This window comes from Cygnus olor, chromosome 4, assembly GCF_009769625.2.
Source record: "Cygnus olor isolate bCygOlo1 chromosome 4, bCygOlo1.pri.v2, whole genome shotgun sequence".
In the NCBI taxonomy this organism is placed as follows: Eukaryota; Metazoa; Chordata; class Aves; order Anseriformes; family Anatidae; genus Cygnus; species Cygnus olor.
The window spans coordinates 62,497,336-62,513,500 of NC_049172.1; the positions used below are offsets into that span (position 1 = coordinate 62,497,336).

The 16,165-nt window shown below is 36.9% G+C and overlaps 1 long non-coding RNA gene across 1 annotated transcript; it reads left to right on the top strand.

Annotated features, from left to right (window-relative positions):
• The first annotated feature begins 489 nt into the window (after positions 1–489).
• On the top strand, positions 490–15,794 carry LOC121070101. The gene is made up of 4 exons (XR_005819889.1): positions 490–522; positions 2,848–2,991; positions 11,014–11,104; positions 14,964–15,794. It is a non-coding gene; the product is annotated as an uncharacterized LOC121070101 (long non-coding RNA).
• Positions 15,795–16,165: the final 371 nt, after the last annotated feature.

The following is a 16,165-nucleotide window of genomic DNA, read 5'->3' on the forward strand; positions in this document are numbered from 1 at the left end:
AGGCTCTGACTGAGACAGTGCGTTGCTGAAGATGCTTTTAGAATGTCCTAGAAATATTTCTAAGGCAGATACGACAATGCTTTACACACTGATTCATTATGCTGTGTCTTTATTTGGTGCCATTGGGAAATGTAGACACATCTATCCTCTGATATATTAAAGAGGTAACTTCTAGTTGTCCTGGTTTCAGTTAGGACAGAGTTAATTTTCCTCCTAGTAGCTGGTAGGGTGCTATGTTTTGGATTAGGATGAGAAGAGCGCTGATAACATGCTGATGTTTTAATTGTTGCAGAGCAGTGCTTACACCAAGCCAAGGACTTTTCAGCTTCTCGCTCTGTCCTGCCAGCGAGCAGGCTAGGGGTGCAGCAGGAGCTGGGAGGGGACAGACCCAGGACAGCTGACCCAAACTGGCCAAAGGGGTATTCCATACCATCTGACATCATGCTAAACAATATATAGGGGTGGCTAGCCGGGGTGGGGGGCCGGCTGCTTGGGGATAGGCTGGGCATCGGTCAGCGGGTGGTGAGCAGTTGCATTGTGCATCACTTGTTTTGTACACATTATTATTAGTAATATTATTATTATTATTATTGTTATTATTATTTTCCTGTCTTAATAAACTGTCTTTATCTCAACTCACAGGCTTCACTTTCCCGTTTCTCTCCCCCATCCTAGGGAGGGAGGGGGGAGAGTGAGCGAACGGCTGTGTGGTGTTTAGCTGCTGGCTAGGTTAAACCACACTAGTGAAAGGAGGCATCTAAATGTCTTCAAGTGTTAGTGTCTAGAGCACTAATGAAACTAATAGCTATGCTTACAATCAATATTATTTTCTTATGCAGTAAAAACAAACAAGCAAACAAACAAATAAATATATAAATAACCCAGTGAATGGACAAAACTACAAAGTTTTGACCCAGTTCTAAAATTTCCAAAACTTCATGTTTTTGGCTTGAAGCCCTCTCTGTTAACAGCATTCTTAGTATAAGACACTGAATAAAATCATTGTTGTGTCATGAAGTCAAAAGTATCCACCCAGAGAATGCGTTACAGAGAATTCCAGTGTTTCTAACCTTGAGATTTTTACTCTGCTGTGTGAACCCCAGAGATTTTCATCTGAATGAATATTTTGAGAATTGCCTATTTCTAAATTTGCCAATTATGCTTGTAGGAGCTGAACGTTTTCTGACTTAAATTATATATTTTCTTCAGATAAAGAAAATCCTACTTCTCATAAATATTTCATCAGAAAAAATGAAAACGTGAGCTTGACTTACAGATAAGATGTCAAGGTTTTAGGAAAAAAAAATTGTTAGGAAAGAAGCTGAATTTCAGAAAGAAAACCAATGAAGAAATTCAGAGTAAACTAACTTACTCTAAGGTTAGAAAGAAACGCACATTTATACACTTAGAGTTTGTGTGCAAATCCCATAATTACATATGCAAATAACCAGTTATCAGAAACTGCCAATTTTAATGTGGTGAGTGGTTGAAAACACACACACACATTTTAGCATGACAGTATATTGAGTTTCATAAGCAGATTGATGATTGATATTTATTCTTTAGTAATTTGCAATTTATTAATTTGATATTATATCACTACTATATAAATATATACGTGTGCGTATGCTTAAATTGCATAGAGAGTATCCAATACCATATATTGAAGCATTCTTGTTTTACTACTATATACTATGAAAGTAAGCATCAACTATTTTAATTTAAATTCCAATCCACGAATAAAGATTCATGTTGCAGCAACTGTTTGGAATTGTTGATCTTTCAGACATATTACCATGGCTGGTAATGGGATGCACTTTGTGAAATTTCAACTTTTCAAGTAAAGGGGTTAACATTTAATCAATAGTTCTCACTGTTATGGGCTCTACTGGGAAATACTAGGTTGTGATATACGCTATGCATCATGAAGCAGGAGTTAGAGCCTGGGAGAAAAATAATCTGATTGCAGAGTTTCATTGACAGTGCTCTACTCATACATTTTCTATACTTCATTATTTTCCATAAAGTCCACATAAAATTGCCACGGTCTTTTCCATTATAGTGTCTAAAAGATGTCACATACCAGATTGTTATTGTGTTCTCAAAATGTTTTTCCACGCTCCTGTGAAAACCTTTGCCTGGTTCCCATTGGGAGTTACTGAGGCATGTTAATAAATTGGAGTGTAATGAACTGGTGCTCAGTTTTTCCAGCCAAGGCATAGGTATGGAGATTGCTTCCATAACTGGCAAAACTGTGTGACATTTTATTAGAATATAAAGATTGATCAGAACAAAAATACTTATCTAAATATTCCAAAGGTCTGAAAAAATTTAAATCCAGGGTCAAGATTTAGTAAATTTTAAAACCAGACAGCTATGATTATTTAACTTGGGAAGAGTGAGAGGTAACTGTGGTGAGATGATCCTTATTTATGAGAAGAGCTGGTCTGATTTCTAAATTGGATACCAAGGGCTCATTCCTGAGACATGTCATGCAACCTTGCTTCTACCGAAGAGCGAGGTCTCAAAAGCCTATATACAACTGAAAACAGGGTGACATCTGGATTGCAGACTGATGTCTCAGGCATATCAACAGAACAGATGTAGCATGTCTGCTACGTATATGCTGAAAAATACTCAAGAGTTTTCATCAGTTTCTGTGGAAAAAGCAGATCTTAATCATGTTATCTTCAGTTAAAATTTCTTGGTAACATGTATGCTGTTTGGAAGACATTAACACCACTGTGCTGCTTTTCAGAGCTAATTTGCATGCTTTGCATGCCAGTCTGATGTTTTCCTAAGAGCACACATTTTCCTATTGTCTCAGTCACTTCCATGTGTCCACAGGAATCAGCAGAAGACCTTCTCACTGCCTTGGCCTAGCCTTTGTGGAAGGTGAATACCTGAAAGACTCCACACATTAAAAAGGTTTGCTGACCACTGCAGACAGTGCTTTACAGGCAGTCCTGTCTTCCAAGATGACAACAGCAGGTAATGGCAGTCCACAAAAAGTTTTACTGTGCCACTTTGTTTGGAGATAGCTATTATATGAGAATACTGAGCAGACAGAGGCATAAGATGGAATCCTATTTATTTTTCTATTGTTAGGATCTGTGCTCAAATTTTTCCTCTCTCTAAGCCATACTTCAAGCAGAGAATATCCCATCAGCAGCTCCATATGTGTTTCTTTTCATGCTAAAGCTATTTTACTCTGGGGTTTTGTAGGTAAAATGATAACACAGAAGAATTGTGTGTTATCTTTAATTACAAACATGCTTGCTATTCCCCTCTCAATTCTGAAAGAACAGTCAGCTAAAAGAGAAAACAAATCATTCTTTCAGTATGTTTGTCACAATTTTTATACTGCAAAGAGCAATGACAACTTGCCATGTATCAGTTTACAGGGAGGTATTACATGGCAACTGTTTAGTATACATGTCACTAAAACTAGCCATCTAACTTGAAGGAATCATTATTTTGCTACATAGCTTAAAGGCGACTGGTCCCTATAAATCACTCATACACTATGTGTGGATATGTTGTTCTTTACAGCCTGTTTGGGGGGAATTTATAGAGTAGTTCTCCAATAAATAACTTAATTACTGAAATGGAAAGGCTGCAAATGTGTTGCAGTGGAGCAATGCCATTCCAAAATGATGCTACATCTTCCTTACTAGAACAATATCCAATTAAACATATTTTATTATTAGGATGTCTGGAATTGAGCTGTTAAGGAATATAGCCTTTTTGTTTGTTTGTTTCTGTACAAGCTTTTATTTTTCACCATCCCCATACATTACCCACTTTCATTCCCCTCTGTTAAACTATGGGCTGCAGGTACAGAAAGGGAATGCAAATGGAGAGTCTCTCTCTTATCACTGTTAAATATATATTTTTGGCAGTGTTCTCCTGACCCAGGGAGTGTGAGACTCTTAAAAATCGAACAAAACCAGACTGCATGTGGGATGACTTGACATAACGTATGGTACACCAAACAGCTTGGAAGTAAGGAAAAACAGTGCCATTTTTGGACAGCTCTGCTGTTCTCACCTCCATGCAGTGCTGCTACAATTGAGAACCTACACATGTGCCCACCATTCTCCTCCCAACATTTTAATACTAACATCATAAGTATGAATTAAATTTTACCTTAGCTAGCTATAGGTGCCCAGTTCCCTGTAGAGTCAGGTCATGTTTGTAGGCTGATGGTGGCTACAAATGATTTGTGGCTCTAAAATATCTCAGTTTGTGAATGTTTAAGAATGTAGCATAAAATTCATAGAATAAAAAGTAACCATATTTGATTTACTGAGTTCATACCGAACAATTTCCCAATCAGTTAATGCACTCTATTGCTTTTCATGTGACATACATTTTTGACTAGTAAGCGATAAATCTAGTGAACTTAGCTCAATGGTACATCACAGCTTGGGGCATGGGCTCCGTTCTGGTGCACCTAGCTCACCATCTCCTCCTGCTAAAACAGATGCACAGTGTGCCCCATCTTAATGCATCAGACAAAGCTCAGTCACAAAGCTCCCCTTGACTTTGATGATGTGGAAATAGGTTACTGTATGCCCACATCCTGATTGCCTTGATGGGCATTAAAATATCTTGAAGAACTTTCTTAATATTTGGTGTTTCTGTCAGGACTTGTGGCCATCTTTCTCCCTGGCTTTGCTGTTTGCATAGTGAGCATTGCTTCTGGTTGTTCCCCTGACCTCAGAAGTGCTTTGTTCAGTAACTTGTTGTGGGTACAAAGCTGAGAATGCAATTGAGCATCAGAATGTGATCCTCACCTCTCGCACCTCACATCAAGTCAGGCAGGATACAAGTCAGGGAAAAAAACTGGCAGTGTGACAGAAGAGGATGTCATCTGAACACTGTAACCAAAACTAGTGACAATACTTTGGTATTGCTTTCTGAATTGAGTAAGACAAAGCAAAACAAAACAAGCAGATTCATGTGATAAAGATTCAGTACAAGGTAGTAATTTACTTTGGCTGTGGACTATATTCAACTTGATTTAAATATCTTAATATTTAATTATCTACATTCATCTTACTGAAGTGCACATAAAGGAACTTCTTCAAAGAAATTAGCTTTGAACATTATTTACAGACAAGGTGACAGCTGTCTAATTCATTCTCTTGTGCCAAGGGAGAACAGTAAAGTGATGTAGAAAGGTTTTGAACTGTATTATTTAATTCACACAATAAATTTCAGTAGAGTCATATGGTAGGATTCTATTTGGTTCACTGCCTTTCTACTGATTGTCTTATTAGATGTTTGTACCTCTACATCTGTCCCACCTGAATAATTTCTCTTGTTATCTTGAAAAAACTTCCAAAATCAAAAGACTGTTTTTCCAACAGTATGTATTCCTTTTGTTTGTGTATGTGTATGTTCCCATGTAGCTTGAAACACTTGCAAGAGCACAATACTGTCTTAAAGGCCTTAACGCAGAGCAATGTTAATTTAATTTAGTTACCAGCAATGCTGGTTGCATACTCTGTACTGAGCAAGTTCAGTTCTGCCTTGAGTTACTTACTGACTACAACTTGATGGCAAATTGCAGCAAAACAATACTGCAGGTGGGTAGACAGAAAGATCTCTCAAGGTTTTGTCCAGTCATGACAGGACGTAAAGTAGTATTTGTAGTGAAAAATCAGAGCACTTTTGGCTTTGATTCTCCTCATAAAACGGAGTTGTGAATGCTGTGCTCTGCAATTTCTATTATCCTTTTAGCACTGAGCTGTGTAATGCTGGTCTTTCATTAAAATACTCTTGAGGATAAGGAAGAACAGACAAAATCCTGACCTTACCAAACTTACCATTTTGGAGAGAGGAATTCAAACTTTAACGTCAAATAGCTGGTATGTCAGTCCAGAGCACAGTAAATGAAAAGAAAACTGAAAAGTTGAGATGTAAAAAGGTTAAAATCTATGTTTCAGCAATAGGCTTTGCAGAAAGTGATTGCTCTGATGTAGATTAAGCTGTACACTGACCTTTCAAAGAATAAGCATTTTTCTCAAGTGTCACTGTATCAATGCACAAAACAAGCAATATCATTAGGGAAGGCACCCAGGCTGGCAGACTTTGAAGAGATTATGTCGATGAGTCATGACCCACCCATTCAGCAAATAAAGTGAAGGTTAAAGCTTGCATGTATAGAATAAGGTTAACTGGAAAACTGCAATTACTTTGCTCTCTTTAAAACAAATCTTGGATCCAAAATCCGGGATTATTTAGAGCTAATGTGTTCCAAAATTTCTCCCCCAACCCCATCCCTGCCAAATATAAAAGGGCTAAAATCAGCTGTCGTGAACCCCTCCAACCTTTTGCACATATATGTGTTCAATACTCAGTGGGAAACAGCTTTCTGACCCTACGATTACTATTCTGATTTCAGACATTTTTACCTTGCATTTAGCAAATGATGTTGGAGAAATATGCTCTGCAAAATAGCTAGCTTTTTAGGACAGCTGCAGGCGATCACTTGAATCTGGAAATTTCTTTTAAACAGATATCATGTTTTTAAGAGTGTTTTTTTTTTTTTTTTTTTGTGAATGTTTTGTTGAAAATCCCAAGAATTTTTTTTCCAAAACATCTTAGTAAGCCAACAATTGCAACCGACATAATATTTTATCAGAGTCATTCCTCACCAGCTCTGGGTGCACATGTTGGAATCAAGGCCTGACTATAGGCAGTAACTCAAGAATTGATCCTGGCAAGTGGGTAGATCTATCGCAAGGGCTTTGCAAACTTCACCAAACACATCAACTCAACTGTATCCAAAGTGGTGCTGTATCATTCGTATCAAAGAGCCATGTCCAGTTGTTCTTAGCACTTGATAAGTTGACTTGTTCTGGGATATTTTCACTTTGTTTACAGAAAAATGTGACTGCTCTTTTGAGCACACAGCAGAAATTGTGGCAACAGGAAAATAAGAATGCACAAAAGTTTAGGCTGTGTGCTGAACTAGTTGCTCAAGTTGAAAGTGTTTCCACCCCATAGGAATAAACTTACATTGCAACAGGTGTAATGAATGCACTGCTTTTAGGCACAAAGCCAAGCTAGATTTAATCTAACTCCACTGGCCAATAAATGAAGAGATGGTGCCATGAATTTCAACACTGAAACCCTTGGCAAGCCTGCCAGAGAGTGCGAGCTCTTACCTGAGGAGCCATACCCAGTGTTGACATATCTTTGCTGCACCTGAACACAAACTAGCAAGATTAAAACTAGATTTGGTATATTTATACAGGGTGTAGCCAGTCTTCAGTGATGGAGAACAGACATTGCTCTAAGTGCAGGGGTTTGGTGTGTGAGCAGTTGGTGGCTGGACAGATCTGTCTGAAGGCTGGGCATCTGGGTTAATGCAGCAGCCAAGCATGGCCTCAGACTGGAAGAGCAGCAAACCACAGGCAGATGAAGTCTTTTCTTCCATGCCTATTATGCAACTCAGGAGAAATGGTCAATATCAAGCTCTCTACCAACAGCATTTGCAAACAAGACAGATATTTCCACTAATAAGCAAAAATAAGCAGAAAAAAAAATTGACTTCCCTTATGCAACCCCTTCATCTGTGCGTGAAACACAAGATCAGATTAATCCCCAGTTGATCACAGCTCACTGAACCACTTCACATATGTCAGTCAAGGTTATGTATGCTACAAAGTGCAGGCTGACATGAGGAATTTTACACACTCAACTCAATGCCTTTGAAAAGCATCATTGATCTGGGTGACGCTAGCATCAGTCTTTGTCCTACCAAGTTTGAAAAGTGTAGAAAGGAAAAGGAGGGTGGGAAAAGAGGCCATGGCAGTGCAGATTTCAGCTTCTGCTACAGCAATGAAGCCAAAGAGGCAAAAGAGTGATAATGGAAGACACCAAATAAGTCTTTCTGCTGATCGCTCTTCACTCATTCAGTGTGACTGGGAGACCAGGTGGTCATCACTGAACCAAAACCTGCTTTATCTGTGTACTAACATTGTAGCAAAATGGACATAAATGTTCTCATGTTCTAATGCTATGCTGATTTAGGTTATGCTGTTCTGTAGACAAGAGCTTTTTATCTGATGAGGCCTATGAGAATATTATTTGTCGAATTAAATTACATGCACAGCTATCAATGACACAGGCCAAACATGGGAAAGTTTCTTGTACTGTAGGTAAATGTGTAGAGCTAAGATGTCCAGCAACTTAATAGCCATGATCTACCACAAAGAAGAAAAATACATGATTACATATGCATAAATTCTTCCTGTACAAGTATTTGACATTTGAAGCTCTGAAAAATTTCCTATTGAATCTGGAGATCAGTGAGCACAGAACAGAAGGTCCTGACTTTGATTATTTTATGTTTCTCTTCAGTTAAGATGGGACTGTAACACAACTGTTGCATCCTCAGGAGTTCTGTTCATAGTGAAACTTTGCTCATGATGGACTAATGCTATTCATGATGATATCCCACTGTCTCTCTCCTCACTGGCTTTGAAATAAATGCATCAAGAAACAAAATCCATAATAAAGTTTTTATGTCAATTACATATACCTACATCTTATATTACCTATTTTGTACAAAACTCGCTACATGGCATTTTAGTGTGGACTGTGGTTAAACTACATTCTTTTCCGTAATATTTTCTGTTAAGAAACTCTAATCTCATTATATGTTCATAATTTCTGTCTCCATGAAGTGTAAAGGTCCATTATTCACATCCACACAATGTTGCCTTTCCCTCTTTAATAATGTCTTTGATTTTGAAAAGTCAAAGGCAGGATGTGCTGTTGCACTCTAGTATTTAAGCCTTCTTAATAGCCCATCTTGCATATAGGCACTAATAACACTTCTTTTTTCCTGGACCATCTCTTTCATGCTCCATATTTGTCTAATTGTCATTGCATCGAAAACACATGCATGTTAAGGGCCTCTTGATGTCATGTTAGTCTCACTTTTTTTTTTTTTTTTTTTTTTTTGTGATCTTGTGACTAAAGCTGAAGTAAATCTGGGCCCCATGCTACACAGTCTTTGCCTGCTTTGCTGAACATCTGAAAATCTGAATCTGAAAAGAAACTCTGCCAGGAGGTAGTCAAACTAAGTTTCAGCAGCTCAGATAACAAAGAGTACTAGAAATGGCCTTTCACAGATCCAATATTTATTGGATTTAGACTCATTTCAATTTCCAGTTTCATCCACCTACAGGTTCTCTGATTACCCCTGTCTTTGCAGTCTAGCAGTCTGAAGTTTGGTCTGGACTAGGTAGTCCAATAAACAAAGACTTTCTCATCATATTAAACATGAGAGTTGCTGGAGGTTTTTCAGAACTATGACACTTAAGAAAAGACTGGTTTGCACTCTGCTGAGGTTAATAACTTTGCAGAACTCATAAAAGCATTCACAATTGTTCTTGACTGAATCATCATAACAGCAAGCAGGTGCTTATATATAATCATACCTTTTGGGAATTGTCTCAGATCATTTGTCTGCCTCAAAGGATGTTCCTCACAGCTATTCATCTGAAAGACATAAAATGGCTCAAATTGGCCACTTGGCTTTCATTTCTACCAGAAACAGTGTACAATTCAGGATTACTTTGTTGTTTACACATCTTAAGCAAGAGACACAAAAATGACACTTTTTTATGTCAGAAGTAGTTTCTTTTGTGTTAATGAGTAAAAAGTCCTTCTATATTTTCACCCTTTTTACAAAGTCTATTATGTCAAATTGATTTGTTTCATGAGATATGTTGGACTGAAAGGGTATAAATGTGCTTTCTGGACATAAATGCTTTTCAAGAGATTTCAGACCCTTTAATGTATACTGCATCACTAGTAAACAGAACCACACAAAAAAGAAGCCAATGGGCCTTTAACACATGCAATGATATCTTTAAAATGACAGAAAATGTTAACTTTGCTGAAAAATGTTAATGTAAAAGAGTTAATCCTTTCCTTCAAATGACAAGTGAGGAACAATTCAATATTTATCTTTCAACTGTCCAGACAATCACTGCAGAAATCACTTTTTATTTTGCTTCTGGACTTATATCTAAATGATTTAAATTCTTAAAACCAGTATTTCAATCAAGTATTTTAATCAATTTTTTATTATTATTATTATATTTTTTTTATTACTCAGAGAGTACCAGGTGAACCAGTTCTGAACATTATTAGAGTATTTAATGAAAAAGTTCCCCCAAAATTCCACGACAGCTTTTTTTTTTTTCTTTTCACAATATAATTTGGGTAATTTTCCCCTGCTAAATCAAAGATGTACAATGTGGTCAGATGTACAATGTACCAGCTGGAGTGTAAAGGCTCTACTACTGTTTTGCAGTCCGTTTTGCATATACCGTCACAGCACACCATGGTAGACCTGGTCTCCACAGTCATCCAAGCAGCCTATCTGACAGCATCTCCTCTTTCAGACGTTGAAACAATAAAACTGTTTGCTTTTGTAAAAAAGAAATCAACAGTAACAAAACCAAAATAATGTATGCTGTCCTGATGCCAGTGGATCATTTTTATTGTCCTTTTTTTTTTTTTAACATTTGCTCCTTTGCCCTTAAAATCTTAATATCATTACCCTGCATCAAAGAATCAAACAGCTGAAAGACAAGCTTCTGGGTTTTGTTTCCGTCTACAGAAAAAATGCTGAGCAGTAATCAAGAAAATACCTTGGTTTCTTTATGATTTCTCTTTTTGCTTTGGGATCAGAGCTTCATTTCAAAGTGCATTTATAAAGCTATATCTGAAATCTCAGTGAAATGTCTGGAAGGGCCCTTTGATGTCAATCAATTGCATGTGAGCCTTAACAAGTACTATGCTCCTTGATTTTGTCATGTTGTACAGTGGGTAAAACATTGATTTAAAAACTGAAGTAAGACTTAGATGATTAAGTATGGAAATTATTCTAAACTGTTTATAATGAAATGTAGATTTTTTTATATTATATTAAATTTGTAACACCAGTCTGGTAATTTAATGATTTTTTTTTTCTTTTTGCAGATGTGTGCAGTTGAAGGCTGATTTCACACTTTGAAAGCAGAAAGCTTTTGTTATAACAACTTCTCTCTGTGGAAGTAATTGACTTTGGAAGGTGAGATATTCTTGTGTCTCTCCACAGATTAATTCTTTTGGATCTTATCCGCAGTGGCAAAAAAATAGAACCTGTGTCTCCTTTGCTGCAATTTAAGCATGCTCAAACATTATTACCACTCTCTTTTCTAACCCTTTAAGGACAGGCGGTAATAAGGAGGTAGTAACCCTGTTTGCTTTAGGTTTCATTCACAACTGGTATTTCTTCTAAGTGGAGAATATAAGTTAGAACTGACTTTTTCATTGGTTAAAAAGCTTTCAATACATGAGTTAAGAAGTTGGAGAAAGATAAGTGCTGATTTTCAATTATTTTCTTTCTACTGTGATAACTAAGACACCAAAAATCATTCAGTCTTGTATACGTTTTTTCTTCTACATATTATCATGTTCATTTTGATGATCCAATTTTTGATGATTTTTGGAAAGGAAATTTAACCTGTTACTAACTATTTGTGTAATTCACCATGGAATCTAACATGTTTGTGATGCTGCTGGGTCCTTACCCCTAGGGATAGGCTTCCTTCTGCCTCATCCAGACCCATGCCTCTGGCTGGCAGTGCAGTCAGTCTGCAGTCATCCAGAAGGAGGTGTTCTGAGAAACCCAGAGAAAGTCAATAAACAACCAGAATTGAACCTGTGTGCTAGAGAAACAGATTGCTCAGGGTAGCACTGCAGCAGTGGTGTCTGATCACAGCAACCCAATTCTTCTTTGTAATGGATGGCCAGAGGGGAAGTAAAATGGATGCAGAGCAACATAGAAAAAGAGCAAAAAGTTCTCTAGAGACTTGGATGTCAAATGAACGTATAAGGGAACATTTACAGTACATCTTGTTTAACTGGAATTAAACTTATCTTTAAAACAATTCCCAGCCTGCAGAGTGTAAGAATGACTGATTCTCTTTATTAAGTATAATCTTGTAAGATATCTACTTAAAGCAGATAATAATTAATTGCAGAAGTATACTATAATTAGCTTTTAATGAAAAGTACTTATAGAGATAAATATTTGTATACTCATTGTATTGATTAGAAGTTTAAGGAACAGAAAGGCTCAGGCAAATATCTGCAAGACCAGTCAATGATCCTTTAATTTTAATTTTGGAGAGATTCATACCACTTATTTCTAAAAATTGAGCTAAACTGCTCCAGTTATGAATCTAGTCAAATAAGTCCACTCTGTGCTTGTAAGTATCTCCAGAACTAGGCCTTGCCTGAGCTAAGCTTTCTCTGGAGCTTTCTTCTAGAGATTAAATCGCCAGACATAGTAAGATTCAACATAGAAGACATCAGTTATGGCAACTGGACTTGGTAGAGCATTTACTAGAAATCAGTGTCTAGGCTATTAGAAATCTGTCCTTTACAGCTAAAGTTCAGGAAGGGACTGTGTGAATGGATCATGAAAGGTTTAGGAATCATGCTGATGAAGCAGGTCCATGTAGGCAACTCGTGCAAAGCCATGGCATAAAGCCTAGTGCTCTTTAAATGTGCAAACAAGGAAGCATGGATTAAGAGCTGGAGAGAGGTTTTGCCACTTCATCTGGTAGTAATCCTGCCAAATTAAACTTCTGAGTCTGGTACTGGAGCTTGTAGTTTAAAGAAGTTTAAAAATTGACTGCATCTCACCTGTGGCCTGAAAGAAGACCTCTTACAATGGAAAACATAGAGATTTAAATCTAATTAACTTATCCAGAGGAGACCAAGATAAGCTTTGATTTTATGGTATACATACCATTATGCAGAGAAGACAGTCAGTACTAAGAAGTTTTCTAATCTACTGAAGAAAGGCAGTGTAGAAGCAGCTAGAAGTTAACTCTGGAGAGATTCTAGTAGAAAGAAATTACACTGGTGCTCAACACACATTGGAATGAACTGCTGAAGGAAGTGCTGAATTTTTCATTTTTGAAGCTTTCATATCACAACTGAATGCCCGTCTGGAATTGCCCGAGTTGAAATCACATCCTTGTGCTCAATAAAAGCATACCTAGATGTAATGCTTGATTGAGGATCTCATACTAAATAACCTAGTGGTCCTTGTTGACTTTAAAATATAGCAATCTATTTCTTCTACAGGCTGAGAGGAGAAAAAAAGAGATAAAAATTATTTCCATATTTTCATTTTTGGAAGGTGCTCAGAGAAATATGATGCTGAGGTACATATATAGATAAATCGACAGATGAGAAATGATGACTTCTTACCTTGAAAAGAAAATTCTCATTCTTGCAATATAATAAAAGAAACATCAAAATAAAACCAATTAATTTTTCCTTTAATTATCACAGTTTCTACAGCTGTCGAGCAAATTATAGCTTCTTTAATATGCCAATTTTGAAAGTACTTCACATTATAACCAGCAGATAACAAGGGAATAGGAGTAATTGGAATTAAATTTATACAGTGGAGAATTCTCAGTTTTAATGTTGTCTAAATGGGTTTTAACATATTGAAACTGCCAGAAACTCACATGTGAATAAAAGCTGTTATAGAAAAAGAAGAGGAAGGAAAAGAAGGATTAAAGTAAATACTGCTCCAGAAAACTTTTGAAGTAAAATGGGTCTGTACAACCCACAGACCCCATGGAATTTCACTATCACTGATGAGCATTCGGATAAACTTAGTTAAGTGTCTGCACCGACAAGGAATAGATAAATCCCACAAAATATGACTCTCCCAGGTGACAGGTTATTTTTCTGCATGACATTAATCCTTTATTTCTCATGAGATGAGAAACCTCAAATGAAACTCAGAGGAGAGGGAGGAACTGCAGTTCTCTCAGAGAAAAATGTTGTATTTTGATGCTGGTATTTGTTTCAGGCAGGTGCCAGTCATTCTTAGAGCCTCCCACTGTGCCAAGCTCTTGCTAGTAAGCATGAAAATAGACCTTATACAGTTGATCTTGCAGCCAGAATAACCCATATAGGAGGTAGGCAGTGAAAGAAGAAACAGCTGAGAAGACTTGTTCGAATACCCATGCATGTGATTGAATCCAGGCCCTGGGACTGTCACAGTAGTTTGCTGTCCACAGTGATGAGAACCAGGGCATGAATTACCACTGAAGCTTAAGGTGAATTCCAGTAACATAGTCTCTGCTAGACCTACAGCATCTTCATGCTGAGATATGGGTTTTCCTGAGTCAGTCAGCAACCCACCGTCACCCATCTGTGCAACATGATGCCTGCATTCATGGGACAAGCAGTTCCATGCTCTGGTCCTTCCCAGTTTCTCACACACTGAAAGGCATTTTATCTTGGGTGCATACAGACAAATATTCAGTTGATACTAAATCGTGGTATTACCTGAGACACCAGTGAAAGGAACCTCCATTTCATGAGCTTTTGTTTGCATCCTGGGTCCTGTAAGAATGCACTGAGATTACGTTACCCTGTTGCCAGATCACAGCCATGATTTTCCAGACCCTAAGACCCTTCACATCCTGCTCCTTATGAGGAGGGAAATAGAGTTCTGCTGATGTCAGTGTTGTTATAAACACAGAAACCCAAGAAGGAACAATATTCCCTGTACAGATAGTAATCCATATGCAGGAAGAATATAAATGGTTAATACTTAGCTGAAGTATTAATAAGAAATTAATAATGGCTATATAAATCTGTTCTGCTGGTTTCTATGTCTGTTTCATCTCTAATTTACAGTCAATAAGATTTCTCAATGCCACAGAAGTGCTCCACTTAAACTACACAATTTCTAGGTAGCTTTTGGATGTGATGGTAAAGATGACAATGCCTCCTGGAAGGCACAGAATACAACATTCTCTAGAGAGCAGTGAAAAGATAATTTTATGACATTATATTCTGACACTGTGTGAATCAATTTTAATGAAAGATATACTTGCTTTCTTTTGCAGTGATGAATCTGGAAATATTTAACCCCCCAGGCTTGAAGGAAAAAAAGTCCTTCTTTAATGGAGTAAAAACGTGCTACATCTTTGTATTGAACATGAGGTAAAAATACTTTTGTTCCCATATTATTTTCACAGCAACTGAATAAAAGCAAGAATATGTACTTCATCTTTCTATCAGTAGCTGGAGTCTGCCTGTTAGTTCCACCTTGCTCAGATTTTTAAAGAAGGAAAAGAAGCTATGCAGACTTTGAAAGCACTAGATAAATATTTGTCAGAATTATGAGTTAATTAAAATCATATTACAGTCATATACTCTAAAGGATCAAAGTACTTTTACACATGTATGTGCAAAGAACATTCAGGAGTTTGTGAAATCTACTTTTGAAAATGCAGCTGTTTCTAGGGTGAAATGTAGCAACTAATTAATTGTAAAAGTACACAATAGCTTAAAACAGCAGGTGGATAAAACTTTTTCCTGTCACAGCTGTGGCATAATATAATCAGACAAAATGCAATTATCCAGTTGGAATTTGAGAAAGATCTTATAATTAACGTAACTATTTTTCTAAAGAAAATCTTTGGATGTACATGCTGTAAAGAAAACTAGAAATACTTCAAAGAGGCTTGATACATCAGGGCTTTGGTTTTGTTTTCACTGAAACAAACCAAAATCAAGGTATCCTCTTCTCACTAAGAAGAAATATTGGTTGATCTACAACTTAAATATTCACTTCTAACTTCTTTATTTCTAAATTTGTCTTGCTAATATCTTCCTTTGGGTTCTGTAATCATATTCTGATGGATATTTATGCATTTCCCTTAAGCAAAAAACAGGCAATATGACATCCTATCTATTCTTTCTGGTGGCAATTCTACCTGTTGCTTTGGCTTCCCATGGGGGACTATTTCCAAGTTTTGTATGCTCTTGAGAGAGAAAATAAACTAAGCTGATTGTGTCTATTCTTGCAATGTGGTTTGTGTTCATTTGGGGGATTCATTCTTTTTGTTTTGTTTTATTTAGTTTTATTTTATTGGTGTAATGAAAACTGTCTATTCTTCAATTACTTCCACTCCTGTTTGAAGATTTTGGCCTAACTTGTGAAGAAAGTTTGTTTGTTTGTTTGTTTGTTTGTTTGTTTTTCCCCTCTGGTTGCTTGTTTCTTGCCCTGGCTGTTCATTCTATTCAATTTGTATTATCATCATCA